Source organism: Cetorhinus maximus, chromosome 7 (genome assembly GCF_964194155.1).
Source record: "Cetorhinus maximus chromosome 7, sCetMax3.hap1.1, whole genome shotgun sequence".
Classification (NCBI taxonomy): Eukaryota; Metazoa; Chordata; class Chondrichthyes; order Lamniformes; family Cetorhinidae; genus Cetorhinus; species Cetorhinus maximus.
Window position 1 is genome coordinate 123719585 of NC_135885.1, and position 27443 is coordinate 123747027.

Below are 27443 nucleotides of genomic sequence, written 5' to 3' on the forward strand. Positions count from 1 at the left end.
CTCAGTGGTGGGGAAACTATTGGAAGCAATTCTGAGGGACAGAATTAATCTACACTTGGAGAGGCAGAGATTAATCAAGGACAGCAAGCATGGTTTTGTTAACGGGACATCATTCTGACCAATTTGATTGAATTTTTCAAAGAGGTGACCAGGTGTGTAGATGAGGGCAATGCATTTGACGTAGTCTACTTGGACTTCAGCAAGGCTTTTGATAAGGTCCCACATGACAGACTGATGAGGAAGGTAAGAGTCCATGGGATCCAAGGCAATTTGGCAAATTGGATCCAGAATTAGCTGAGTGGCAGGAAGCAGAGGATGAATCGCCTGTGTCCAGTGGGGTTCCATAGGGATCGGTGTTGGGTCCCTTGCTGTTTGTGGCATATATAAACGATTTAGACTTGAATGTTGGAGGGTTGATCAGTAAGTTCGCAGATGACACGAAAGTTAGTGGGGTGGTAAATAGCAAGGATAGCCTTAGATTACAGGAGGATATAGATGGGCTGGAGAGATGGGCTGATCAGTGGCAAATGGAATTTAATCCAGATAAGTGTGAGGTGATGCACTTGGGCAGGACAAATAAGGCATGGGAATACATTGTGAATGGTAGAACCCTGGGAAGTACCGAGGCTCAGAGGGACCTTGGTGTGCATGTCCACCGGTCCCTTAAGGTAGCGGGACAGGTAGATAAAATGGTTAAGAAGGCATATGGGATACTTGCCTTTAATGGCCGAGGCATAGAATATAAGAGCAGGGAGGCTACCCTGGAACTGTATAAAATGTTGGTTAGGCCACAGCTATAGTATTGTGTGCAGTTCTGGAATCCGCATTATAGGAAGGATTTGATGGCACTGGGGAGAGTGCAGAGGAGATTTACCAGGATGTTGCCTGGGCTGGAGAGTTTTAGTTATGAGGAGAGATTGGATAGATTGGGGTTATTTTTCCTGGAGCAGTGGTGATTGAGGGGGAACATGATTGAGGTGTATAAAATTATGAAGGACAAGATAGGGTAGACAGGAAGGAACTTTTCCCCTTGGTGGAGGGATCAATAACCAAGTGGCATAGATTTAAGGTAAGGGGTTGAGATTTAGAGGGGATGTGAGAAATAATTTTTTCACCCAAAAATTGGTGGGAATCTGGAACTCACTGCCTGAACGGGTGGTAGAGGCAGAAACCCTCAAAACGTTTAAGAAGTATTTGGATGTGCACTTGCAATGCCGTGGCAAACAAGGCTATGGGCCAAGTGCTGGAAAATGGGATTAGAATAGTTTGGTGCATGTTTGACCAGTGCAGGCTCGATGGGCCGAAGGGCCTTTTTCTATGCTGTAGACCTCAATGACTCTGTGACTCTGATTATGAGAGTGCGAAAGAAGCAATGGGGCTATTAACAGTGAGAGAGTGTGAAAGAAGTAGGGGGTGCCATTAACAGTGAGAGAGTGCGAGAGAAGCAGTGGGACCATTAATAGTGAGCGAGTGCAAGACGAACAGCAGAACCATTAACAGTGAGAGAGTGCGAAAGGAACAGGGGGGCCATTAATAATGAGAGGAACAGCAGGGCCATTAACAGTGAGAGATTACGAGAGGAGCAATAGGGCTATTAACAGTGAGAGAGTGCAAAGAGGACTAGTGGGGACATTATCAGTGAGAGGGTGTGAGGGGAGCGGAGGGGCCATTACCCACAGTGCGACAGTATGAGAGGAGCAGAGGGGCCATTAACCGCAGTGAGAGAGTGCAAGAGGAGCTGCACAGGGGCCATTAACCACCAGAGATTGTGGGAGGGGCAGTGGGGCCATTAACAGTGACAGAGTGCAAGAGGAGCAGCGGGACCATTAACAGTGAGAGTACAAAAGGAGCAGCGAGACCATCAACAGTGAGAGGCGCAGCGGATGGGCCATTAAAGACCAGAGAGTGCGAGATGGACAGCGGGGTCATGAACAAGTGAGAGAGTGCAAGAGGAGCAGCAGGACCATTATACAGTGAGAGGAGCAGTGGAGGGACCATTAACAATGAGAGAGTGCAAGAGGAGCAGTGGAACCACTAACCGCAGTGAAAGGGTAAGCGGTGCAGTGGAGCCATTAACAGTGAGAGGAGCAGCAGGGCCATTAACAGCAATAGAGTGTGAGAGGCGCAGCAAGGGCATTAACAGGGAGAGACTGCGAGAGAAGCAGTGGGGCCATTAACAGCAAGAGAGTGAGATAGAAGCAGTGGGGCCATTAACAGCGAGAGGATCAGTGGGACCATTAACAGCGAGGAGTACAAGAGGAGCAATGGGGCCATTAACAGTGAGAGAGTGCAAGAGAAGTAGCAGGGCCATTAACAGTGAGAGAGCGCGAGAGGAGTGGCAGGGCCATCAACAGTGAGAAAGTGCAAGAGAAGCAGTGAGGCCATTAACAACAAAAGGATGCAAGAAGAGCAGAGGGACCATTAACAGAGAGTGTGAGTGGAGCAATGGAGTCATTAAACACAGTGGGATAGTGTGAGCGGAGCCATTAACCACAGTGAGAGTATACGAGCGGAGCCATTAACCACAGTGAGAGTGTACGAGCGGAGCTATTTAGCACAGTGAGAGAGTGCAAGCTGAGCCATTAACCACAGTGAGAGAGTGTGAGCTGAGCCATTAACTACGGTGCAAGAGCCCGAGCAGAGCCTTAACCACAGTGAGAGAGTGCGAGCTGAGCCTTAACCACAGTGAGACAGTGCAAGCGGAGCCATTAACCACAGTGAGGGGGTGCAAGCGAAGCCATTAACCACAGTGAGAGAGTGCAAGCGGAGCCATTAACCACAGTGAGAGAGTGCAAGCGGAGCCCTAACCACAGTGAGAGAGTGCAAGCAGAGCCATTAACCACAGTGAGAGAGTGCAAGCGGAGCCCTAACCACAGTGAGAGAGTGCAAGTGGAGCCATTAACCACAGTGAGAGAGTGCAAGCGGAGCCATTAACCACAGTGAGACAGTGCAAGTGGAGCCATTAACCACAGCGAGAGAGTGCAAGTAGAGCCCTAACCACAGTGAGAGAGTGCGAGCTGAACCATTAACCACAGTGAGACAGTGCAAGTGGAGCCATTAACCACAGCGAGAGAGTGCAAGTGGAGCCCTAACCACAGTGAGAGAGTGTAAGCTGAGCCTTAACCACAGTGAGAGAGTGCGAGCTGAGCCTTAACCACAGTGAGAGAGTGCGAGCAGAGCCTTAACCACAGTGAGACAGTGCGAGCTGAGCCTTAACCACAGTGAGAGAGTACAAGTAGAGCCCTAACAACAGTGAGAGAGTGCAAGTAGAGCCCTAACCACAGTGAGAGAGTGCACGCGGAGCCATTAACCACAGCGAGAGAGTGCAAGTAGAGCCCTAACCACAGTGAGAGAGTGTGAGCTGAGCCTTAACCACAGTGAGACAGTGCGAGCTGAGCCTTAACCACAGTGAGACAGTGCAAGCTGAGCCATTAACCACAGTGAGAGAGTGCAAGTAGAGTCCTAACCACAGTGAGAGAGTGCAAGTAGAGCCCTAACCACAGTGAGAGAGTGCACGCGGAGCCATTAACCACAGCGAGAGAGTGCAAGTAGAGCCCTAACCACAGTGAGAGAGTGCGAGCTGAACCATTAACCACAGTGAGACAGTGCAAGTGGAGCCATTAACCACAGCGAGAGAGTGCAAGTGGAGCCCTAACCACAGTGAGAGAGTGTAAGCTGAGCCTTAACCACAGTGAGAGAGTGCGAGCTGAGCCTTAACCACAGTGAGAGAGTGCGAGCAGAGCCTTAACCACAGTGAGACAGTGCGAGCTGAGCCTTAACCACAGTGAGAGAGTACAAGTAGAGCCCTAACCACAGTGAGAGAGTGCAAGTAGAGCCCTAACCACAGTGAGAGAGTGCACGCGGAGCCATTAACCACAGCGAGAGAGTGCAAGTAGAGCCCTAACCACAGTGAGAGAGTGTGAGCTGAGCCTTAACCACAGTGAGACAGTGCGAGCTGAGCCTTAACCACAGTGAGACAGTGCAAGCTGAGCCATTAACCACAGTGAGAGAGTGCAAGTAGAGTCCTAACCACAGTGAGAGAGTGCAAGTAGAGCCCTAACCACAGTGAGAGAGTGCACGCGGAGCCATTAACCACAGCGAGAGAGTGCAAGTAGAGCCCTAACCACAGTGAGAGAGTGTGAGCTGAGCCTTAACCACAGTGAGACAGTGCGAGCTGAGCCTTAACCACAGTGAGACAGTGCAAGCTGAGCCATTAACCACAGTGAGAGAGTGCAAGTAGAGTCCTAACCACAGTGAGAGAGTGCAAGTAGAGCCCTAACCACAGTGAGAGAGTGCACGCGGAGCCATTAACCACAGCGAGAGAGTGCAAGTAGAGCCCTAACCACAGTGAGAGAGTGTGAGCTGAGCCTTAACCACAGTGAGACAGTGCGAGTTGAGCCATTAACCACAGTGAGAGAGTGCAAGTAGAGCCATTAACCACAGTGAGAGAGTGCAAGTAGAGTCCTAACCACAGTGAGAGAGTGCAAGTAGAGCCCTAACCACAGTTAGAGAGTGTAAGTAGAGCCCTAACCACAGTGAGAGAGTGCAAGTAGAGCCCTAACCACAGTGAAAGAGTGCAAGCTGAGCCATTAACCACAGTGAGAGAGTGCAAGCGGAGCCCTAACCACAGTGAGAGAGTGCAAGCTGAGCCATTAACCACAGTGAGAGAGTGCAAGCTGAGCCATTAACCACAGTGAGAGAGTGCAAGCTGAGCCATTAACCACAGTGAGAGAGTGCGAGCTGAGTAGCCTGGTAGCTGTTAAGTCAGAAGCCAGTCAGAGCCATGTTCAGAAAGAAAAATTGAGGTGTGACAACACAGGGAAGTAGGTAGGCGATTGTCTGGTAAATATTTTCTATCTATTGGTTCTAAACTATGGAATAAACTGGTAAGCCTTATCTTTCTTTTTAAAGTAAGGCTTATTACTACTAGTAAGGTGTATCAAGTATTAGTGGTGTTCATTAGTAATAAATAAAAGTTTATCAGCATTCACAGTAATAAGATCTGTTAGAAGTAACAACGTTATGAACTAACAAAGAAATGGCTGGTCTGCTTCAGCCGCTGTGTGCTATGTGGGAACTCCAGGATGCTTCCCATTTCCTAGATAACCATTTGTGCACTTGTGCAGGAAGTGTCACCATTTGGAACAGCGTGAGCTCCAGGTTTCGGAACTTGAGCAGCAGCTAGCATCACTGTGGCACACCCGTAAGGTTGGGAACTTCACGAATAGCACATTTATAGATGTGGTCATGCTGCAGCTTAAGAGGATAGAGGCAGAGAAGGAATAGGTGACCACCAGACAGTCAAGTTAAAATCAGCAGGGAGTGCAGGAGTCCCCTGAGTGCATCCCACTCTGCGACCAGTATTCACTTTTGAATAGTGATGAGAGTGGTGGTGCATCTGGGAAGAACAGTCAGAGCCAAGTCCATGGCACCACATGTGGCTCAGCTATACAGCGGGATACAAGGAAGAATGGAAGAGCAAAAGTGATAGGAGCTTCAATAATTAGGGGACGAGATAAGTGTTTCTGCGGCCACAGATGTGAATCCAGGATGGTATGTTGCCTCCCTGGTGCCAGGGTCAAGGATGTCACTGAGCAGCTGTAGAGCACCCTGCAAGGGGGAGCCAGTAGCTGTGGTCCACATAGGTACAAATGATGTAGGAAGATATAATAATTATCATAATATTATTGGAATTTATTGTAAAATAGAGTAATAGTAAAATGTGTCTGTGTGTGTGTAAGACTTAATTGAATTAGAGGCAGTCAATCTGGGTGCTTTGACGTAAGAAGAGAGGTTAGGTTTGAAATGTTAATTCGGTAAACAAGGGGAAGCTTAGAAACATAGATATCAAGGGAACATTTGCATTTTAAAATAAACCAGACTAGATTATTTTCAAAGGAGGGGTGAAATGTGTCACCTAGTCAGGTGAAGTTTAGAAACAGTGTGTTTATTTTTACCAAAGATTACTGGTAAAACTTAGTGCTATGAGAGGTTTTTATTATCAGGAAGAATAAGTCCAAAAACATAGTGAAACAGTGGGTATTTGCATTCAAAGGGGGAAATATGTATTAAGGAGCAAAGGCTGTGTGTAAGGGAAGGCATTTTAAGATCTTACAAGTGTGAAAAGCCTTCAGCATCTATGCCTCATGCTGCTGCCTTCAAAGAACTAAAGATAAGAAAACTCACTTTGAATTCGACTTGTTCAGGGTATCATATTTCTTTGTCTAGGTCTTTTAAAATCTATGTGCCTTACCATTGCCTTAACAAAAGTGTGAGTGGAAATTAGATTGATTAGGGGATTTAGAAGTTATCATAGTAGTAATTAATAGATATGTGTATGCATTTGAAATCATTTCTCTTATTAATAAATGTTTAACCTAGTTTTGTAAAAACCTATTAGATTTGGTGGTCTTATTATTACTGAATTCAAGGCATGCATCCTGAAATTTATAAAAATTGAAAATTATTTGTGACAGTTGTTTCAAGTTTCCCTCTGGGATTTGAACAGCTCAACATTTACCATCTGCTGTGTCATAAGAGTAGGCAGAAAGAAGGATGAGGCCCTCCAGTCTAGTGAGCGATCTAGGTAGGAAATTAGCAAGCAGGGCATGAAAATTTGTTATCTCCTGAATACTCCCAGTACCATGCTGAAGTGAGTATAGAAATGGACGATAAAGCAGATGAATGGTTTCTGGAAAGATGGTGTAGGAGGGAGGGCTTTAGGTTCTTGGGCCATTGGGACTGATTATGGGTGAGGTGGGACCTTTACAGGCAGATAGATTGCACTAGAGCAGGGAATAGTAAGTTAATAGGTGGGGTCAGTGCACAGGAGAGAAAGTAATAAAGTCTAAATCAGATTTACTGTGCATGTATGTGAACGCATGGAGTGTGGTAAACAAGATTGGTGAATTACCAGGTGCAGATTGCCATGTGGAAATACAACGTTGTGGCTATAACAGAGCTAAAAGGAGGGCAGAACTTTCTGTTAAATATTTGTGGATATAAGGTGTTCAGGAAAGGAAGAAAAGAGGGAGGGCTGGTGGCATTGATTAAGGAGAACATCACAGTGCTGGAAAGAGAAGATGTCCCAGAGGGTTCAAAGACAGAATCTGGCTAGAGCTAAGGAACAAAAAAAGGTGAAATTATATTGCTCGGTGTTTTCTATAGGTCACCAACTAGTGGGAAGCACGTAAAGGAACAAATTCACAAGGAAGTTACAGAGAGGGGCAAAAATTTTATAGATTTTATAGTAGTTATAATGGAGGTCTTAATTATCCAAATATAGATTGGGATAGTTGTAATGTAAAGAGAAGAGAGGGGCAAGAGTTCCTAGAATGTGTTTAGGAAAATTTTTGACAGCAGTAGGTTTCATGTGCAATGAGAAAGGAGGCACTGCTGGACCAGGTTCCTGGGATTGAGGTGGTCAAGTGGATCAAGTGATAGTAGAAGAACATTAGGGGACAATGATTATTATATCATAAGGATTAGGCTGACCATGGAAAGGGGCAAAAATGATCCAGAGTAAGAATAATTAACTGGGGAAAGCCAACTTCAATGGGGCAAGAACAGATCCAGGCCAACTAAATTGGAGTCAAAGATTGGCAGGAAAAATGGTAGCTGAACAATGGGCTACCCTCAAAGAAGAGATAGTTCAGGCACAGTCAAAGAATAAAGGGAAAGGTAGGGCAAACAAAGCCAGAACTTGCTGGCTGACAAAAAAAATGGAAATTAAGATAAAGGAGAAAAAGGTGTTCTCATGACAGGTGTCAGGTAGAAAATACAATTGAGAACCAGGCTGAATATGGAAGGTTCAAAGGGAAGGTGGAAAAGCAAATAAGAGAAGGAGAGAGGGAGTATGAAAAGAGATAGGAAGCTAATATAAAAGGGAACCCCAAAGTATTCTATAGGCATATAAGCAGTAAAAGGAGGAGTAGGCTGATTGTGGAGAAAAAGGAGAAGTCAAAGCCGAGGTACTAAATGAATACTTTGCATCTGTCTTTACCAAGGAGAAATTTGCTACCCTGACCCTGGTGAAAGAGGAGATAATTCAGACACTAGAAGGGTTTAAAATTAATAATGATGAGGTATCAGATAGGCTGTATGTACTTAAAATTGAGAAAGCACTAGGACCAGATGAGGTGCATCCATAGATACTGAGGGAAGTGAGAGTGGAAATTACAGAGGCACGGACCATAATTTTTCAATATTCCTTGGATTCAGGGCTTGTGCCCGAGGACTGGAGAATTGAAAACATTACACCCTTTTTCAAAAGTCCAGCAACTACAGGCCGGTCAACTTAATTTTAATGGTGGGGAAAATTCTAGGAACAACCACCTGGAGTAAAATTATTAGTTACATGAGCATATAGTGTTAGTGTTAAAAGCCAGAATAGTACACCAGAGTTAAGGAAGATCTATGAATAAAAAGAACTAAAACTTTAAATTAAACACCTAAAATACATACTTGTGTAATTAAGAAATGTATAATTATTATTTGGAGGTGTGCTAGCATTTAATAAGCACCATAAATTGTAATATTCATAGAAATTATTCTAAGTTAATTAAGAAAATAATTAAATTAAATTGACTAAATAACATAAGTAACTGTAGCAGGGAAGTGTTGTGTTGCAGCTGTGGAATGTGGGTTCTTAGACGTGAACACAATCCAACACAAACATGCCTGCAGAAAGTGTAGGCAGTTAGATGAATTCCGGATCAGGATTATTATTCTTAACTGCAGAACATCAGGGAGGGGGAGAGATACCTGGCTACTTTATGCCTAGAAAATGGTCACACCCCTTAAAATAGGTTCATCTGTTTTGGTCAACGATGAGGGACAGGAGGGTCTGACTGTGAGTGAGACAGATAAAGGGACTGAGCAGACAGCAGTGGAGGAATGGCAGCCTTTGCAATTGTCAAACAGGTTTCAGGTGCTTGCAAAATGTGTGAACAAATGCGAGGCCTGCAGGGTAGATGAGCAGATTAGCCATGGCACCATGGTACAGGAAGCTGTTCAAGTGGGGGGAGAAAAAATTAATGTAATGGTAGTAAAGGACAGTATAGTGAGGGAGGTTGACACTGCTCCCTGCAGCAAAGAGTGAGAATTTATAAGGCTGTGCTGCCTGCCCAGTGCCAGGGTTCGGGACATTGGCTCAGGGCTGGAGAGGAACTTACAATGGAAGAGAAAGGATCCAGTTGTGTGGTCCAATGACATAGGCAGGACAAGGAAATAGGTTCTGCATAGTCAGCCTGAGGAGCTAGACACTAAATTAAAATGCAGAACCTCAAATGTAGTAATCACTGGAGAATTACATGACCAATATATTAATTGGCATAGCGCAAGATTGGAGAAATGAATGCATGGCCCAAAAAGACTGGCATGGTAGAAGTGGGTTCCGGTTCGAAGGGCACTGGCACCAGTGCTAGGGAAAGTGGATGCTGTACCGATAAGAAAGTCTACACCTGAATCATGCTGGGACCAGTGTTCTAGCGAGCAGCATAACTAGTAAGTGGAGAGGGTTTTAAATTAAATAGTGGGTGAAAGGGATCAAATTTGGAAAGATGTGGTGAATCAAAGAGTAGGGACAAGGCAAGAGAGAAAGGTATTAATATGGGAAATGTTAAACAGATTGTGACAGGAACAGACAGAGTACAATTCTAAGATCAAATCAGCAGATAAGGGTAGATGTTGCAAAAATAATATAAGGACAAAACTAAAAGCTCTGTATTTGAATGCGCATAGCATTCGAAACAAAACAAAATGAACTTATAGTACAAAAAGAAATAAGTAAGTATGATCTGATAACCATTACAGAGACATGGCTGCAGAATTACATAGATTGGGATCTGAATATTGAAGGGTACATGACATTAAGAAGGACAGGATGCTAGGAAAAGGTGGATGGGTAGCGCTGTTAATTAAGTATGGTATTAGAACAATAGACTGGGGTGACCTAAATTCAGGAAACAAGGATAGCGAAGTAGTTTGGATAGAGATGAGAAATGATAAAGGCAAGAAGTCACTTGTGGGAGTTGTACAGACTCCCTAACAGTAACCACATGGTAGGAAGGGGTATAAACCAGGATGGTGTGTTGCCTCCCTGGTGCCAGGGTCCGAGATGTCACTGAACAGCTGCAGGGCATCCTGAAGGGGGAGGGTGATAAGGCAGAGGTCATGGTACATGGTGGTGCCAATGACATAGGTAGAAAGAGGGATGAGGTCTTGCATCAAGAATTCAGGGAGTTACGTACTAGACTAAGAAGCAAGAAGCAAGGGTTGTAATCTCTGGATTAATCCCAGTGCCACGTGCCAGTGAGCTCAGAAATAGGAGAATAGTGCAGATGAATATGTGGCTTAAGAGTTGGTGCAGGAAGGAGGGTTTTAGATTCCTGGATCACTGGGACCGTTTCTGGGGAAGGTGGGACCTGTACAAGCGGGATAGTCTGCATCTGAACCAGAGCAGGACTAACATCCTTGCGGGCGGGTTTGCTGGTGCTGTTGGGAGGAGTTTAAACTAATTCAGCAGGGGGAGGGAAACAGAATGTTAGCAGAATAGGGACACATCATAATCCAGGAAAACAATCAAGTCAGAGGGAGTACAGCTGCATTAAGTTTCAAGGGAGTAAGGCAAGGCTGGATGGGGTGCCTCTACTTTAATGCCAGGAGTATTACAGGTAAAACGGATGAGTTAAGGGTGAGGATTGACACGTGGAATTGTGATACAGTAGCTATCACTGAGACGTGGCTGAGGAAGGGGCAGGATTGGCAGCTCAACATTCTGGGATATAGAATCTTCAGGCGAGACAGGGGAGGGGGTAAAAGAGGAGGAGGCATTGCATTATTAGTTAAGAAGTCAGTTACTGCAGTAAGGAGAGATGATATCTTGGAGGGGGCATCAAATGAAGATTTGTGGGTAGAGCTTAGGAATAAAAAAGGGCCGGCCACATTGTTAGGTGTTTATTATAGACCCCCAGATAGTCAGTGGGAAATTGAGGAGCAAATATGTGCACAATTAGCAGAGGTGTGTAAAAACAATAACAATAGGGTAATTATATTAGGTGATTTCAACTTTCCCAACATTAATTGGGATAGACATAGTGTTAAGGGCTTAGATGGAGTGGATTTCTTGAAATGTGTACAGGAGAACTTTTTAGATCAATATGTAGGTGGTCCAACAAGGGACTGCGCAATGCTAGACCTAATTCTGGGGAATGAAGCCAGACAGGTGGCTGAGGTGGTGGTGGGCGAGCATTTTAATGATAGCAACCACAACATGGTACAATTTAAGCTTGTTATGGACAAAAAAATAGACAAGTTGCAAAACAATGTTTTGGATTGGGGAAGAGCGGATTTTAGTAAAATAAGGCAGGATCTGGCCAAGGTAGACAGGGAACAGTTACTTGTGGGGAAATCTACAGAGGAGCAGCGGGGGGGCATTCAAAAAGGAAATGGAGAGGGTTCAGGCTCAACATGTTCCCTCTAGGGTGATAGGCAGGAGTAACAAGTCCAGAGAACCATGGATGGCCAGAGATATTCAGGTTACAATGAGAAGGAAATGAAAGGCTTTTAGCAGATACAAGGAAAGCAAATCAGCAGAGGCATTTGTGGAGTACAGACAGTGCAGGGTGGAGCTTAAGAAAGCAATTAGGAGAGCAAAGAGGGGATATGAGAAAGCTCTGACTGGTAAAAGTGGGGAAAATCCCAATATATTCTGTAAGTATATCAACGGGAAGAGGATAACCAGGGAAAGAGTCAGGCCCATTAGGGACCTAGGAGGCAACTTGTGGGTGGAGCTAGAGGACATCGGTAGAATGTTGAACGAATATGTCACATCCGTCTTCACCCAAGAGAATGAGGATGAAAGTATCGAATTCGGGACAAGAGACTGTGAGGTTCTTGAGCAAATTAATATAGGGAGTGACAAGGTATTGGAGGTGTTGGCAGGCTTAAAAGTGTATTAATCTCCAGGTCCAGATGATTTGTGTCCTAGGCTGCTGAGGGAGGCAAGGATTGCAGGGGCTCTGACCCAAATTGTTAATTCCTCTCTGGCCACGGGGGAGGTGCCAGAGGACTGGAGAACAGCTAATATGGTTCTGCTATTTAAGAAGGGTTGTAGAGATAAGCCAGGGAACTACAGGCCAGTGATTCTCATGTCAGTGGTAGGGAAACTATTGGAAAAATTCCTGAAGGAGAGAATCTGTCTCCACTTGGAGAAGCAAAGTTTGATCAGGGATAGTCAGCATGGCTTTGTCAGAGGGAGGTCATGCCTAACAAATTTGATTGAATTTTTGAGGAGGTGACCAGGTGTGTAGTTGAGGGTAGTTTATGTGGATTTCAGCAAAACCTTAGACAACGTCCCACTTGGGAGACTTATAAAGATACAGGGTAATTTGATAAGATGGTATCAAAATTGGCTTAGTTGTAGGAGACAGAGGGTGATGACAGAAGGATGCTTTAGTGACTGGAAGCCAGTGTCCAGTGGCGTACCACAGGGATCTGTGCTGGGTTCCCTATTATTCGTCATTTATATAAACGACATAGATGACTATGTGGCGGGTAGGATTAGTAAGTTTGTGGATGACACAAAGATTGGCCGGGTGGTTAACAGTGAGGCTGAGCGTCTTGGGCTACAGGAAAATATAGACGGGATGGTCAAATGGGCAGATAAGTGGCAGATGGAATTTAGCATTGAAACATGTGAGGTGATATACTTTGGAAGGAGTAATTTGACAAGGAAGTATTCAATGAACGGCATGACACTAGGAAGTTCTGAGGAACAAAGGGACCTTGGCATGTGTGTCCATAGATCTCTGAAGGTGAAGGGGTATGTTAGTGGGGTGGTGAAAAAAGCATATGGGGCACTTGCCTTTATCAATCGAGGCACAGATTACAAAAGTAGGGAGGTCATGTTGGAGTTGTATAGGACCTTGGTGAGGCCACAGCTGGAGTACTGTGTGCAGTTCTGGTCGCCACATTATAGGAAGGATGTGATTGCACTGGAGGGGGTGCAGAGGAGATTCACCAGGATGTTGCCTGGGATGAAACATTTAAGTTATGAAAAGAGGTTGGATAGACTTGAGTTGTTTTCGTTGGAGCAGAGAAGACTGAGGGGCAACGTGATCGAGGTGTACAAGATGGGGCATGGACAGGGTGAATAGGGAGCAGCTGTTCCCCTTAGTTGAAGGGTCAGTCACGAGGGGACATAAGTTCAAGGTGAGGGACAGGAGGTTTAGGGGGGATGTGAGGAAAAACCTTTTTACCCAGAGGGTGGTGATGGTCTGGAATGCACTGCCTGGGAGGGCGGTGGAGGGGGGTTGCCTCACATCCTTTAAAAAGTACCTGGATGAGCACTTGGCACATCATAACATTCAAGGCTATGGGCCAAGTGCTGGTAAATGGGATTAGGTAGGTAGGATAGGTGCTTCTTACGTGTCGGTGCAGACTCAATGGGCTGAAGGGCCTCTTCTGCACTGTGTGATTCTGTGATGACGGAAGACATAACAGGAGCTTGTCAGAAAAGTACAGTGATAATTATGGGGTTTTAATCTACATATCGACTGGATAAATTAGATGGATAAAGGTTGAGGAGGAATTCATAGACCGTTTTAGGGATAGTTTCTTAGAAAAGCATTTTCTGGAGCCAGCGGGAGAGCAGTCTATACTAGAGCTGTTAATTTCCAACAAGATAGGATTAATTAATAACCTCATAGTGAAGGTGCCCCTTGGTAGCAGAAATCATAATACGATGGAATTTTACATTGAGGAAGAGAAGAGCGGGTCTAAGACTAGTATTTTAAACTTAAATAAGGGCAATTATGAGGGCATGAAATTAGAGTAGCTAAAGTGAACTTACAAATTAGTTTAAGGGATAGGTCAATAGAGATGTTGTGGCAGACCATTAAGGGGGTATGTCAGAATATACAGAATATTTACATTCCAACAAGAAAGGAAAATTTCCAAGGGGAGGCCTGACCATCTGTGGTTAATTAAAAAAAAGATAAAGCTAGTATCAAACTCAAACAAAAAGCATATAATTGTGCAAAGATGGGTGGCAGGTCAAAAGATTGGACAGAATGTAAAATCAATAAAGAATGACTAAAAGATTAACAAGGAGGGAAAAACAGAGGATGAGAGAAAGCTAGCTAGAAATATAAAAACATAAAGACAGAGAGTAAGAGTTCTATCGATATTCAATAAAGAAAAAGATTAACAAAGTAAGTGTTGCTCCTATAGAAAATGAGTGTGGGGAATTAATAGTGGAAAATAAGGAGATGGCAGATTAATTGATTAGGTATTTTACATTGGTCCTTACTATAGAGGATACAAGTAACATTCCAAAAAAAAACTGTAAATCAGGAACTCAAGAGAATTACAATCACCAGGGAAGTGGTACTGAGTAAATTGTTGGAGCTGTGGGCTGATAAGTCCCCAGGTCCTGATGGACTTCATCCTAAGGCTAGTGAGATAGCTGGTGTGTTGATTTTAATTTTCCAGATTTCCCTAGATTCGGGGAATGTTCCTTTAGATTGGAAAATTGCAAATGTAACTGCTTTATTCAAAAAGGGAGGCAGACGGGAAGCAGGAAATGACAGGCCTGCTAGCTTAACGTCTGTCATAGGGAAAATTTGAGAAGCTATTGCTAAAGGCATTATAGCAGAGTACTTAGAAACAATCAATGTAATAGGACAGAGTCAACATAGTTTTGTGAAAGGGAAATCATGTTTGACCAATTTATTTGAGTTCTTTGAGGAAGTGACATGTGCTGTGGATAAAGGGGATGTACTGAACTTAGATTTCCAGAAGGCATTTGATAAGTTGTCACATTAAAGATTATTGTGCAAATTAAAAGCACATGATGTAGGTCACATATTGGCATGGATAGAAGATTGGCTAGCTAACAGGAAACAGACAGTAGGCATAAATGGGTCATTTCTTGGTTAACAAGATATAACAAGTGGCGTGCCACAGGGATCAGTGTTGGGGCCTCAACTTTTTACAATTTATATAAACGACTTAGATGAAGGGACTGAAGCTATGGTTGTTAATCTTGCTGATGACACAAAGATAGTTAGGAAAGTAAATTGTGAAGAGGGCATAGGAGGCTACAATGGAATATAGATAGGTTAAGTGAGTGGGCAAATATCTGGCAAATGGAGTATAATGTGGGAAAATGTGAAATTGTCCATTTTGGCAGGAAGGATAAAAAAGAAGCATATTATCTAAATGTTGAAAGATTGCAAAGCTCTGAAATGCAGAGGGATCTGGCTGTCTTAGTGCATGAATTGCAAAAGGTTATTGTGCAGGTACAGCAAATAATTTGGAAAGCTAATAGAATGTCATTGTTTATGCAAGGATAATTCAATACAAAAGTAGAGAATTTATGCTTCAGTTAAACAGGGTATTGGTGAGACCACATCTGGAGTATTGTGTACTGTATTGGTCTCCTTATTTAAGGATGTAAATGCATTGGAAACAGTTCAGGGAAGACTAGTATCTGGAATGGGCGGGTTGTCATATGAGGAAAGGTTGGACAGGCTAGGCTTGTATCCACTCGAGTTTAGAAGAGTAAGAGGTAACCTGATTGAAACATATAAGATCCTCAAGGGTCTTGACAGGGTGGAGAATCTAGAACTAGGGATCACTGTTTGGTGACCCATTTAAGACAGAGATGAGGAGAATTTATTTTCTCTGAGGCTCATGAGTCTTTAGAACTCTCTTCCTCAATAGGCGGTGGAAGCAGAGTCGTTTAATATTTTTAAGGCAAAGGTAGATAAATTCTTGATAAGCAAGGTGGAAGGTTATCAAGGGTAGGTGGGAATGTGGAGTTGAAGTTACAATCAGATCAACAATGATCTTATTGAATGGCAGAGCAGGCTCAACGGGCCGAGTGGCCTACTCCTGTTCCTAATTTGTATGTTTGTATGTTCATATGTGGATTAATTAAGGAAAGCCAGCATGGGTTTTTTAAGGTAAAATCGAGTTTAACTAACTTGCTGGAGTTTTTTGAAGAGGCAACAGAGATGGTGTTGGATTTCCAAAGAAACATTTGATACAGTGCTGCACAACTGACTCCTGAGCAAAGTTATACCTCATGAAATATCAGGGACAGTAGCAATGTGGATAAAATAATTGGCTGAGTGAGAGGAAACAGAGTAGTTTCAAGTATAGGGCTGATATCATAAGTGCCTGACACTGATGTAACTAGGATGCAGTGTCACATGATTAAGTAACTGAGTGCTGGAAGGAAGCAGAATAAAACCTCACGCAGAGTTACTGAAATATATATAGATCTGTAAATAAACAAGAATGGTTTTCATAAATTACAAAGTAGCTTTCTTAAGGAAACAAGCAATCTCTAAAGAAGCCGTATCTAGACCTTAAAATCCAGACAAAACAAATAGTGGTTAATGAATTTTCTTTTCGGGCTAGAGGAAAGTTTGTAGTGGAGTTTCCCAGGGGTCAGACTTGGGGCTCTTGCTTTTCCTGATATATATTAATGGCCTGGGCCTTGCTGTACTGGGTACAATTTCAAAGTTTGTGGACAATATGAAACTTGGAAGCATTGTGAGCCTTGAGGTGGATCGTGTAGAAACTTCAGAAGAACATAGACAAGTTGGTGGAATGGATGGACAGGTGGCAAATGAAGCTCAATGAGGAGAAGTATGAAGTGATTCACTTTGGTAAGAAGAACATGGAGAGACAATATAAGATAAAGGGTACAATTCTAAAGGGGTGCAGAAACAGAGGGACCTGGGTGCCTAAGGCACCGGGACCAGACAAAATGCATCCAAGGATATTGAAGGAAGTGAGAGGAGAAATTTCAGGGGCACTGGCCATAATTTTTCAGTCTTTCCTAGACTCAGGGGAGGTGTCGGGGACTGGAGAATGGCAAACATTATGCCCTTGTTCAAAAAAGATTGTAAGGATAAGCCCAGCAATTATAGACTAGTCAGTTTAACTTAAGTGGTTAGCAAGATTCTAGAAACAAGTGTTCGGGATAGAATTAGCAGTCACATGGAAAAATATGGGTTGATTAGGAAGAGCCAGCATGGATTTCTAAAGGGGAAATTGTGTTTAACTAACTTGCTGGAGTTTTTTGAAGAGGTAACAGAAAAGGTTGATGAGGGTAATGCTGTTGATGTGGTGTACATGGACTTCCAAAAGGCATTTGATAGAGTGTCACAGAACAGACTTGTGAGAAAAGTTACTGCTCAGAGAATAAAAGGGACAGTAGCAATGTGGATACAAAATTGTCTGAAAAATAGGAAGCCAAGAGTAATGATTAATGGATATTTTTCAGGCTGGAGGAATGCTTGTATTGGAGTTCCCCAGGGGTCGGTATTGGGATCCTTGCTTTCCCTGATATATATTAATGATCTAAATCTTGGTCTGTAGGGGACAGTTTCAAATTTTTCGGATGATATGAAGCTTGGGAGTGTTGTAAACTGCGAGGAGGACAGTGTAGAACTTCAAAAGGACATTGACAAGTTAGTGAAGTGGGCAGATAAGTGGCAGTTGAGGTTCAATGTGGAGAAGTGTGAGGTGATTCATTTTGGTAGGAAGAATATAGACAGACAATATTAAATAAGGGGTAAAATGTTGAAGGGGGTGCAGGAGCAGAAAGACCTGGGTGCATGTGTGCATAGATCATTGAAGGTGGCAGGACAAGTGGAGAGAGCAGTTAATAAGGCATATAGTATCCTGGGCTTTATTAATAGGGGCATAGCATACAAGAGCAGGGAGGTTATGCCGAATTTATATAAGACACTCATTAGACCTCAGCTGGAATATTGTGTACAGTCCTGGGCACCATATTACAGGAAGGATGAGAACACATTGGAGAGAGTGCAGAAGAGGTTTACAAGAATGGTTCCAGGAATGAGAAACTTCAGCTATAAGGATAGATTTGAAAGGTTGGGACTGTTCTCCTTTGAGAGAAGAAGGCTGAGATGAGGTTTGATAGAGATGTTCAAAACATGAGGCAGCTGAACAGAGTAGATAGGGAGAAGCTTCTAAAAGGATCAAGAATGAGAGGGCACAGATTTAAAACGTCTTGCAAAAGAAGCAAATGTGATGTGAGAAAAAAACTTTTCCACACAACGAGTGGTTCGGGTCTGGAATGTACTGCCTGGGAATGTGATGGAGGCAGGTTCAATTGAGGCATTCAAGAGGGCATTGGATGATTATTTGAATAGAAACAATGTGCAAGGGTATAGGGAAAAGGCAGGGCATTGGCACTAGGTCATAATGCTCTTTTGGAGAGCCGATGCAGACATGATGGGCCGAATGTCCTTCTTCTGTGCCATTAAAATTCCATAATAAGTCCTTGAATGTGGCAGGGCAGGTTAAGAGCATGGTGAAAAAAGCGTGCAGTATCCTAGGCTTTATTAATAGGGGCAGAGAGTACAAGAGCAAGGAGGTTATGTTGAACTTATATGAGGCACTAGTTAAGTCTCAGCTGGAGTATTGTGTCCAGTTTTGGGCATTGCACTTTAGGAAGGATGTGAAGGCATTGGAGAGTGTGCAGAAAAGATTCATGAGAATGGTTCCAGGGATGAGAAGCCTCAGTTATGAAGATAAATTGGAGTGTTTTGGACTGCTTCCCTTGGAGAAAAGGTGACTGAGAGGAGATTTGATAGAGTTATTCCAAAATCATGAGGGGCCTGGACAGAGTATATAGGGAGAAACTGGTCCCACTTGTTAAAGGGAATGAGAGGGCACAGATTTAAAGTAATTGACAAAGGAAGCAAAGGCGACATGAGAAAAAACTTTTTCACTCAGTGAATGGTAAAGGTCTGGAATGCACTGCCTGAGAATGTGGTGGAAGCAAGTTCAATCAAAGCATTTAATTGGAATTAGAGTATTATCTGAAAAGGAAGAATGTGCAGGGTTATGGTGAGAATGCCGGAGAATGGCACTAAGTAAATTAATCATTTGGAGAGCTGGTGTAGAAATGATGGGTTGAATGGCCTAATTCTGTGATGTAACAATTCTGTGATTCTGTCGACGGGAACTGTGGAGATGATGGTGTTTCCTTACACCTGCTGCGGCTGTTCTTCTGGTTGGTTGAGGTAACAGGCTTTGGAGATGCTGCCAGAGAACTCTCAGTCAGTTTCTGCAGTGCAGATATTGTAAACTTCAGTCTTAGTACACCAGCAGTGGAGGGGATCATTAGACTAGTAAGTGAGGTACTGCTTTTTTCCTGGATAGCATCGAGCATCTTGAGTGTTGTTGCAGGTGCAACCAATTTAGACAAGTGGAAAGGATTGGATCAAACTCCTGACTTATGCGTGGTAAGGTGTGGAGAGGCTTTGGGATGTCAGCAAGTGACCCATTTGCTGCAGAATACACAACTTCTGAAATGCTCCAGTAGCCATGGCATATATGTGAACATTTCAGTTAAATTTCTAGCTGATCTTGACTCACACAATATGCGCTCTATTCCATTATTTGAGTTTCTCTGCCTCCATTACATCTGTTCCTGTGATGCCACCTTCCATACAAGTGTTTCTGATAGGTTTTCCTCGTTCCTCAACCGAGGATTTCCCTTTACTGTGATTGACAGGGCCCTTGATTATGCCCACTCCAATTCCCCAACTTCTGCTCTCACCACTTCCACTCATTCCCAGGACCATGATAGTGTTCCCATTATCCTCACCTTCCAACCTTTCATCTCCACATTCACCATATCAACCTCTGTCACTTTTCATAACCTCCAACATGAAGTCACAACAAAACACATCTTCCCCTCTCCTTTCAATATTCCAAATGGATAGTTCCCTCTGTGACACCCTTGTCCATTCCTTAAACACCCTCTGCATCTCCATCCCGTTCTGAGATCCAATATCTTCTCTTCCCATTGTCCAGGACTCCAGACTTCTCTTTTCAAACAAAACAATGATTTAGTGTTTTTTTTTTATTTGGTATACAGTATTTGCTGCTCACCACACTACCTCCTCTGCATTGGGAAGAATGACTGAAGATTGGGGACCACTTTGTGGAACACTTCCATTCAATCCACAAGCATGACCCTGAGTTTCTGGTCACCTGTCATTTCAATTTTGCACTCCCATTCTGACCTTTCTGTCCTCAGCCTCCTACACTATTCTAATGAATCTCAATGTAAGGACAAAGAACAAAAATTTCAGAGCGCAGCCTCCATGCCCATCATTGCGGACATCAGATGTTGATAAATGATTGTGTTCCTTAATTTACACCCCCTCACAACTCATCTTTTGTTTCTTTATTTGTCCCACTACCATCATCCATGTCTTTCAGCATCAGTCTTTTTGTCATTTAATCTCTCCTGCCTTCTGTTCTAACACGGACCTCCATTAGTTCTTTTTACTCCTTCCACCCTTTCCCTGCCTCTGTGCTTGCTGGAAACTATCACATCTGTAACTGGATCTCATTCTGAAAAAAGATCTTCCTCCCGAAATCTTGAGTTGAATTTTCCAAGGACCTTGGAGTTGGGTATGGAGAGCAAACAAATTCTGAGATGGAGGGGTTGGCCCAGTTTGCTGATGTGCTCCTAGGCCCTGCTGCTTTTCCCAGAGTGGGCTGAGTCTAATGCCAGCGACCCGTGCATCAGTGGCAAAGCTGCTGTCTTCCCTTGTCACAGCCTTTACCATTGGATGAGGATTTCCTGGAGGCAAGTGCCTCCAATCGTCATGGGGCTAATGTAGTGGCAGCTGCTTCCCTGTGCTCCTGCTGCTTTGCCCTATGAGGTGACACAGGGAGAGCTGCCCGTCTCCAGTGCAGCAGGTCATACTTTATTCACCTCCTGCACCCGGGACCCACCTGCTGTCCGGAATTGGACAATTGCCAATTGGCTGCCTTCCGTAAAATGAAGCCAGTGGATGTACTGCAGCAGTGAGTGGGGTTGGGACCCTGATCCTGCCTCCTGAATATTTTTAACATTGGGAAAATTTAGCCTGTTACCTTACTTTCTTTCTCCACAGAGGCTGCCTGCTAAGTATTTCCAGCAGTTTCTGCTTTAATTTCAGATTTCCAGCATCCACAGGATGCAATTTTGATATAATTCCCACAATGTAGTTGGCAGGCTATTCAGTTAATGTTAGTTCCATTGAATGCCAAGCGGCCATGGTTGGTTTTTCTCTCTCATTATAGTCATTGCCTTGCACTTGAGTGATCCAAATGTTATTTGCTACTTATCAGTCCCAAAATGGATGTTGTCTTGCTGCATGAGGGTATAGACTGCTTCATTCCCTGAGGAACTGAAAATGGTGCTGATCATTATGCAATCATCAGCAAACAGCCCCTAATCTTACAGTGAAGGTAAATTAATTAATGAAACAACTGAAAATAGTTGAGCTGAATACATCACCCTGAGGAACTCCTCCAATTACGTTCTCAGGCTGAGATTTTAGGCTGAAGTTTTCCCGGGCTTCAGGGTCCTGAGGCCCACACTTGCCAGCAACAGGACCAGCTCACTGATTTTACCGCAGGGGCAGACCTGCTGCCAACTAAGGAGGCGGGTGGGCTCCTGATGATTTTGCTGGCTTAATTAGAGAGCCAGCAGCTCTGAGGCCTCAGCTTTACCACCAGGAGAGGTGGTCGCTGCTGAGGAAGCCGGGAGACCTCGAGCCTCCAACAGGAAAATGAAAATTTCAGGGTGGGGTCAAGGGTGGAATAGGGAAACCCCTGCAGGGAGGTTTCTGGAGCCGGGGGTTGCCTTCCCTGCTCATGGCTTCCTTTTTGAGCCATGGAAGCTCTGGATCCGATGACCAACACTCCCCCCTCCACCCCGGGCTGCTGCAGGGAGGTCGCCCCCATTTAGCTGGCAGCTCCCCACGCAGCAGAGGAGTTGCCACTCGATCAACAAAATGCTAGCGGCTTAGTAAATTGGTCCTTAAAAGGATCTTTAAGTATTCAAATTGGCTTTCGGCCTCTTTGGAGCTCCTGGGAAAATGCCCTGGGAGCAGGACTGTGTCAGGGAGCCATTCAGATGTGGACCCTCTTGCTATTTTATTACGCTTCCCCTGCCCCACCTCCCAGTCCACCATCTAGGGGCCGATAAAATTCTGCTTGTTGTCTTTGACAAAAGCATAAGCATTTTCTTCTTTGGTGAGGTGTGACTTCAGCCACTGGAAGGACCTCCCTTGATCTCCATTGACTTCCTTTTTCGTAGAGCTCCTTAATGTCAAAGGTAGTTAGTCCTATGGATGAGCCCTTCAAATAGCACCACTGAAGGCTCCTTTCTGCTTCTTAACACCATAAGTTGCCGAATGATTTTATCACATAGTGAGTCAGGTGCTGGGTCGACAAATTTCATTAACAGGCTGAAAACAGGCATAGATTCATTGTTTAAATATAAAAGTGAAACTTTTAAATGATTCTGGTGATGCCTCCTGGATATCTACCGTGATGCCCTAACCAATATGGCGAACAACACAATTCCAATTTGGAATGAATGCACATAGGCTGCCAGCCATATTCGATCCTGCACACCTCTTCACAGAACCTCTACATGGTCTCCTCTATTACTTGCAACCGAAAAGTGACTATGAGCCTTTTTGTTCCTTCCTTACACTATACTTCTCCTGGGTATCTAAATGTTCCTTTCTTTCTACTTTCCAACAACTTTGCTTAGGGTGCAGCCTTAGAGCCAGTGTTGCCAGAGAGAGCCAGTTGCCACTCTGCTACGGGGCATGTGAAGCTGAGATACACCTTTTCTCATGGAAGCTTGGCCTCAGAAGGGAGTTGTAGTGGCTGCATCTCTGGTGCTTGGGCCTGGAAGCCTGGTGTCATTTTTGTTTTATTCGTTCATGGGACATGGGCATCACTGGCTAAGCTAGCATTTTTATTGCCATCCCTTAAGAAGGTGGTGGTGCCTTCTTGAAACGGTGCAGTCCATGTGGTGTAGATACATCTACAGTGCTGTTAGGGAGGATTTTTACCCAACGACAGTGAAGGAACGGCGATATAGTTCCAAGTCAGGATGGTGTGTAGCTTGGAGGGGAACTTGTAGGTGGTGGTGTTCCCATGTATCTGCTGCCTTTGTCCTTCTAGTTGGTAGAGGTCACGAGTTTGTTAGGTGCTGTCAAAGGAGCTTTGGTGAGTTGCTGCAGGGCATCTTGTACTAAATTCCTAAATAGCACTTGTTTCATACAATTGGCCAGTACAATTAGTCCAACTGAACTAAAGATTTAAAATTACAGGCATTAAACAATGGGAATACTTCATTTCATTTGTCACACTCAATAAGCAACTGCACAACATGGCATGCAACTAAACCTGAATCAGGGAGATCCTACATTTGATTATTGTGTTCGCTGATCTTACACAGTGGAGGCAGTTGGAGTAATAAAATTAGCTTTGGCACCAGTGGACTGGTTAGAATATGTACCTGCTAATGTTTCCTCTCTGGTACAATTGTTTCTGTTCGAAAGTGCACATACGTGAACTTTGATCGGGAACAGAATTGGTTTAGTTGTAAAAAATGAAAAAGAGGAAGACTTGCATTTAAAGATATCAACTTCACGATGCCTGGATGGCCCAAAGCGTTTTACAGCCAGCAAAGTGCTTTTTAAATGCACACACTGTTGCAGGAAATGCAGTAGCCAATTTGCGTACAGCAAGCTCTAACAATGTGATAATGACCAGGCAATCTACTTTTAATGCAACTTCACCTATAGTTGAATAGCCTTACCTGACTCCTGAATGATAGTTGAAAGTGTACAACAAGTGCTATATCCCTACCACAATTAAAGTTATCTTTAAGATAAGAGGGTTGGGGGTAGAAGCAAATGTTCAGTAGCATTTTTTTCCATCTTTGCATGTTTGGATTACAGTTTGTATTCTTGATCTGTTCACTCATAATCCGGCACACTGTTTTGTGAGATCCCAATGTAAACATGCAATCAGTTGAGGGATTTTTATTTCATTACTTTATGAGAGTTATTTTTTGACATTTTTCAGATGTAATATTCTAAGAAATAAATGGAAGTGTTTTCATTGAGGAAATGTCCTGTGGGAATGATTTCCCAATGCTGCAGTGTTCATTGGGCAGAAACTGAGGGGCGAAAAATACATGAAACAAATCAAATGAAGTACTCCCATGGAATGAAAATGAATGTAAAATAAATAATTCTTCAAAATAATGAGACATTTGCAAACATTAGCTGAATAAGCAGCCATTCATAATGCTCTGAATATATTATTAAAATATATAAAAAAGGTAGATTTTTTTCTGCTGCACCAAGGGATGTAGAAGTGCCAGGTATGGGGCAGAAGTAAAAGGGGCAGTATCTACAGCACCGCTCTCTGCTTTGATTATCCCCCGTTACAATTTCCTTGAACTGATTATAGGGTTGTGGAGTATAGTTGAAAGCACTCCTTGAGATTTCATCATGTGACCTCCCGCTTCCAACCATCCTACGCCACCGAATCCAACAGTTTTTATTATCATCCCCGATATCTTGTGCCTAATAAATGAAACTGACAAAGAAAATGAAAGAAAAACACACTTTTCTTTCATGCCAATGTGGTTTGTTTTCCTTGTGCATGTAACACCATCTAGGAGATTAATCCTTAGTTCCTGGAGACTCCAGGACAACCCTGGAGGTTATCAACTCTACATCCTCGTGTGGTGCAACTGGGTCCATATGCCTTCATTAGGTTCTGGCCCCATTTGTGTTATTAAAATGAGGCATGAGGGGCTATTTGTAATTTCCCACTTCATCCAACTGCGTTCACTGGGCTTCCCACCACAGGGTCATCCAGTGAAACCAGGTGGTATGACAATCACTGGGCTTCCATCCTCTGAAGGTTTTGAGTTCCATATTTAATGGTTAATTTAGGAACCTCCCACCCCTCCCAGTATACTCTGCGCCCTTCATTTTGGCAACTTGTCATGTGGTCCAATACGTGATCAGACATGCTGCCTTTTTTTAGGTGTAAGGCCCAAACAGAGTTCAGACCTGCACCTAAAGTATCTCTGGGTCATACACATGGTCCAGGGAAGGAAATTCCCTTAAATTATGTCTATCATTGCAGTGCACATCTATCTTTTAGTGTACATTGTTGGGGAAGCAGGGATGGGCGAAGTAATACGTTTTGAGTCTTAGGATTTTGTTTGTCTATTTTAAAGCAAAACTTCAGTTGATGTTCCCTCTGAGAGTTTAAATTGCAACTTTCTCCTGACTAAAGTCTCAGATGTCTGTGAATAACAGGGACATCCGGTAGTTTTATGCTTGTACTGATCCAAGCCTTATGATAATGTACTAAAAGGTTGGCACTGTGATAGAAACTAAAAGAAAATCATGGGATTTGGATAGCACATAAGGATAGTTTGAAACTGGGAGGAAAATAATGCATATGGACATGGCTGAGGACAGAGATGATAAGTAGGGCGAAAAACAGGATGCCAACAAAGGTTGAAGATTATGAAGTAGTTGGAAAATGAATATAACCACAAAAATTACAGCAGAATTCATATTTACATGTATAAACATGATTTGCTCCATACTTCCAGTAAAGCAACACTAATAATGGTAATTTAAGGGTGAAGTATCAGTTCTGAAGTCATTTGGTGGCAAGCAAGAAAGTTCAAAGAATGTGTGCTTTGTATAATTATGGTAATGTTGATGCTTGTCACATTTAAACAGCAATGAATTAATTCAAAATCACAACAATAGTACTTGTAAAACTCAACTGAGATAGCTGGAGAAAGTATGAGAAAGCCCATTGAAGTATTGTGGGATAAAAAGGGGGTGTGCAGGCGGCAGGGAATAGGTACCTGGAAAATCTTGATAAAAAGAAAACACTGCTGAACACTTCGGTGATCTAAGCCTCAAGCTCCTTGATTGTGAAGAATTGTCTTTTTTTAACCACACTGGAGTTAATTAGAAAATAGCTTCTATAAATCCACATTAATACAATACCTTTCTGGTAACATTTAGTCAAAATGTCATTGGCTATTCCAAGTTTTTGTAATTGTTCTAACTGGGCTAAAACAGTGTCCATACCAACCACATTAAGCTAACTGGAGGGAGTTGACAAGCCAGCTGATTTCAAATGAGATTATAAAATTTTGATTAGATTATCTTCCTTATGTAGGCAAACCACTTGCTTAATTCACCCCAAAATTTATGGAGAATTATTTGCCTGGGAATAATATGTGCCTAGGCTGCTTTATGTATTAACTGAGCAGTTAGATTACCTGTCTAAACACCACTGTTTGTTTTCTAGTCATCTCTGGATGATCAGTGCTGCCAACAAGTGCATGTTAAAAACAAAAAGCTAAAAGCTACTGCGGATGCTGGAAATCCAAAACAAAAACAGAATTACCTGGAAAAACTCAGCAGGTCTGGCAGCATCGGTGGAGAAGAAATCAGTTAACGTTTCGGGTCTTCATGACCCTTCGGTCATGAAGACCCGAAACGTTAACTGATTTCTTCTCCACCGATGCTGCCAGACCTGCTGAGTTTTTCCAGGTAATTCTGTTTTTGAAGTGCATGTTAAATATTGGTTATGAAAGAGACTGGTTAAAGTAAACACAGGTCTACTGCATTACAGGTTGTTGCTGCCATATTTCTATTGTAGACGAGCCCTCAGTGAATCAATCTCTAGATCCTGCATTAAACACACAGAAGAGAAGTCAGAATAAGACAAGTTGATCCAGATGATTGATTCGTTGTACATCCTGTTATGCTATCCTTTTTGATCTACACAATTAATGCCAATAGCTTGTTAGAATGCTTCAACCATAATTAAGCTGTTCCCAATGCATAGCCATGAGGCTATGAAATTATATATGCTTATGTAGAATGTATTCCTATTCCAGGATAATCTGCCAACATTAAAGCTAATTTCAGGACCACACATCAGTCTATTGCAGATTTTGCAAAGAATTCTCGTGGACGATAATATGTTTCAGTATAGCTAGCATGTTAAATTTAAATAGTTTCAGAATATATTTGGTTTTGAAGGGATCAATTCGCTGCTGAAATCTATCAAAAATTAAATATTAGACCATAAAACATGAGTAGGCCATTTGGCCCATCAAGTCTGCACCACCATTCAATGAGATCATGGCTGATCTGATAATCCTCAACTCCGCTTTCCTGCCTTTTCCCCATAATCCTTGATTCCCTTACTGATATTCTTAAATATTAATTTCAAAAATCAGCTCACCCATTTCCTTAATGTTCTTTGAGTTTATAGCCGATTCTGATTATTCTAAGTGAATTTTAAAAGTTGCTTATAAGATCACTAAATATTTTATTTGCATTATTAATAATGCCTTACTGCTTGACAGTGTGTCAGCTGTGGCTTAGGTGTAGAACATTCATCTCTCGAAGGTTGTGTGTTCAAATCTGATTCCAAGCTCTTGAGCACCAAAATCTGGGCTGACTCTCCATGTCAATCAAATGCAGAAGGTGCTGTCTTTCAGCTGAGATGATAACTCAATGCCTTGACAG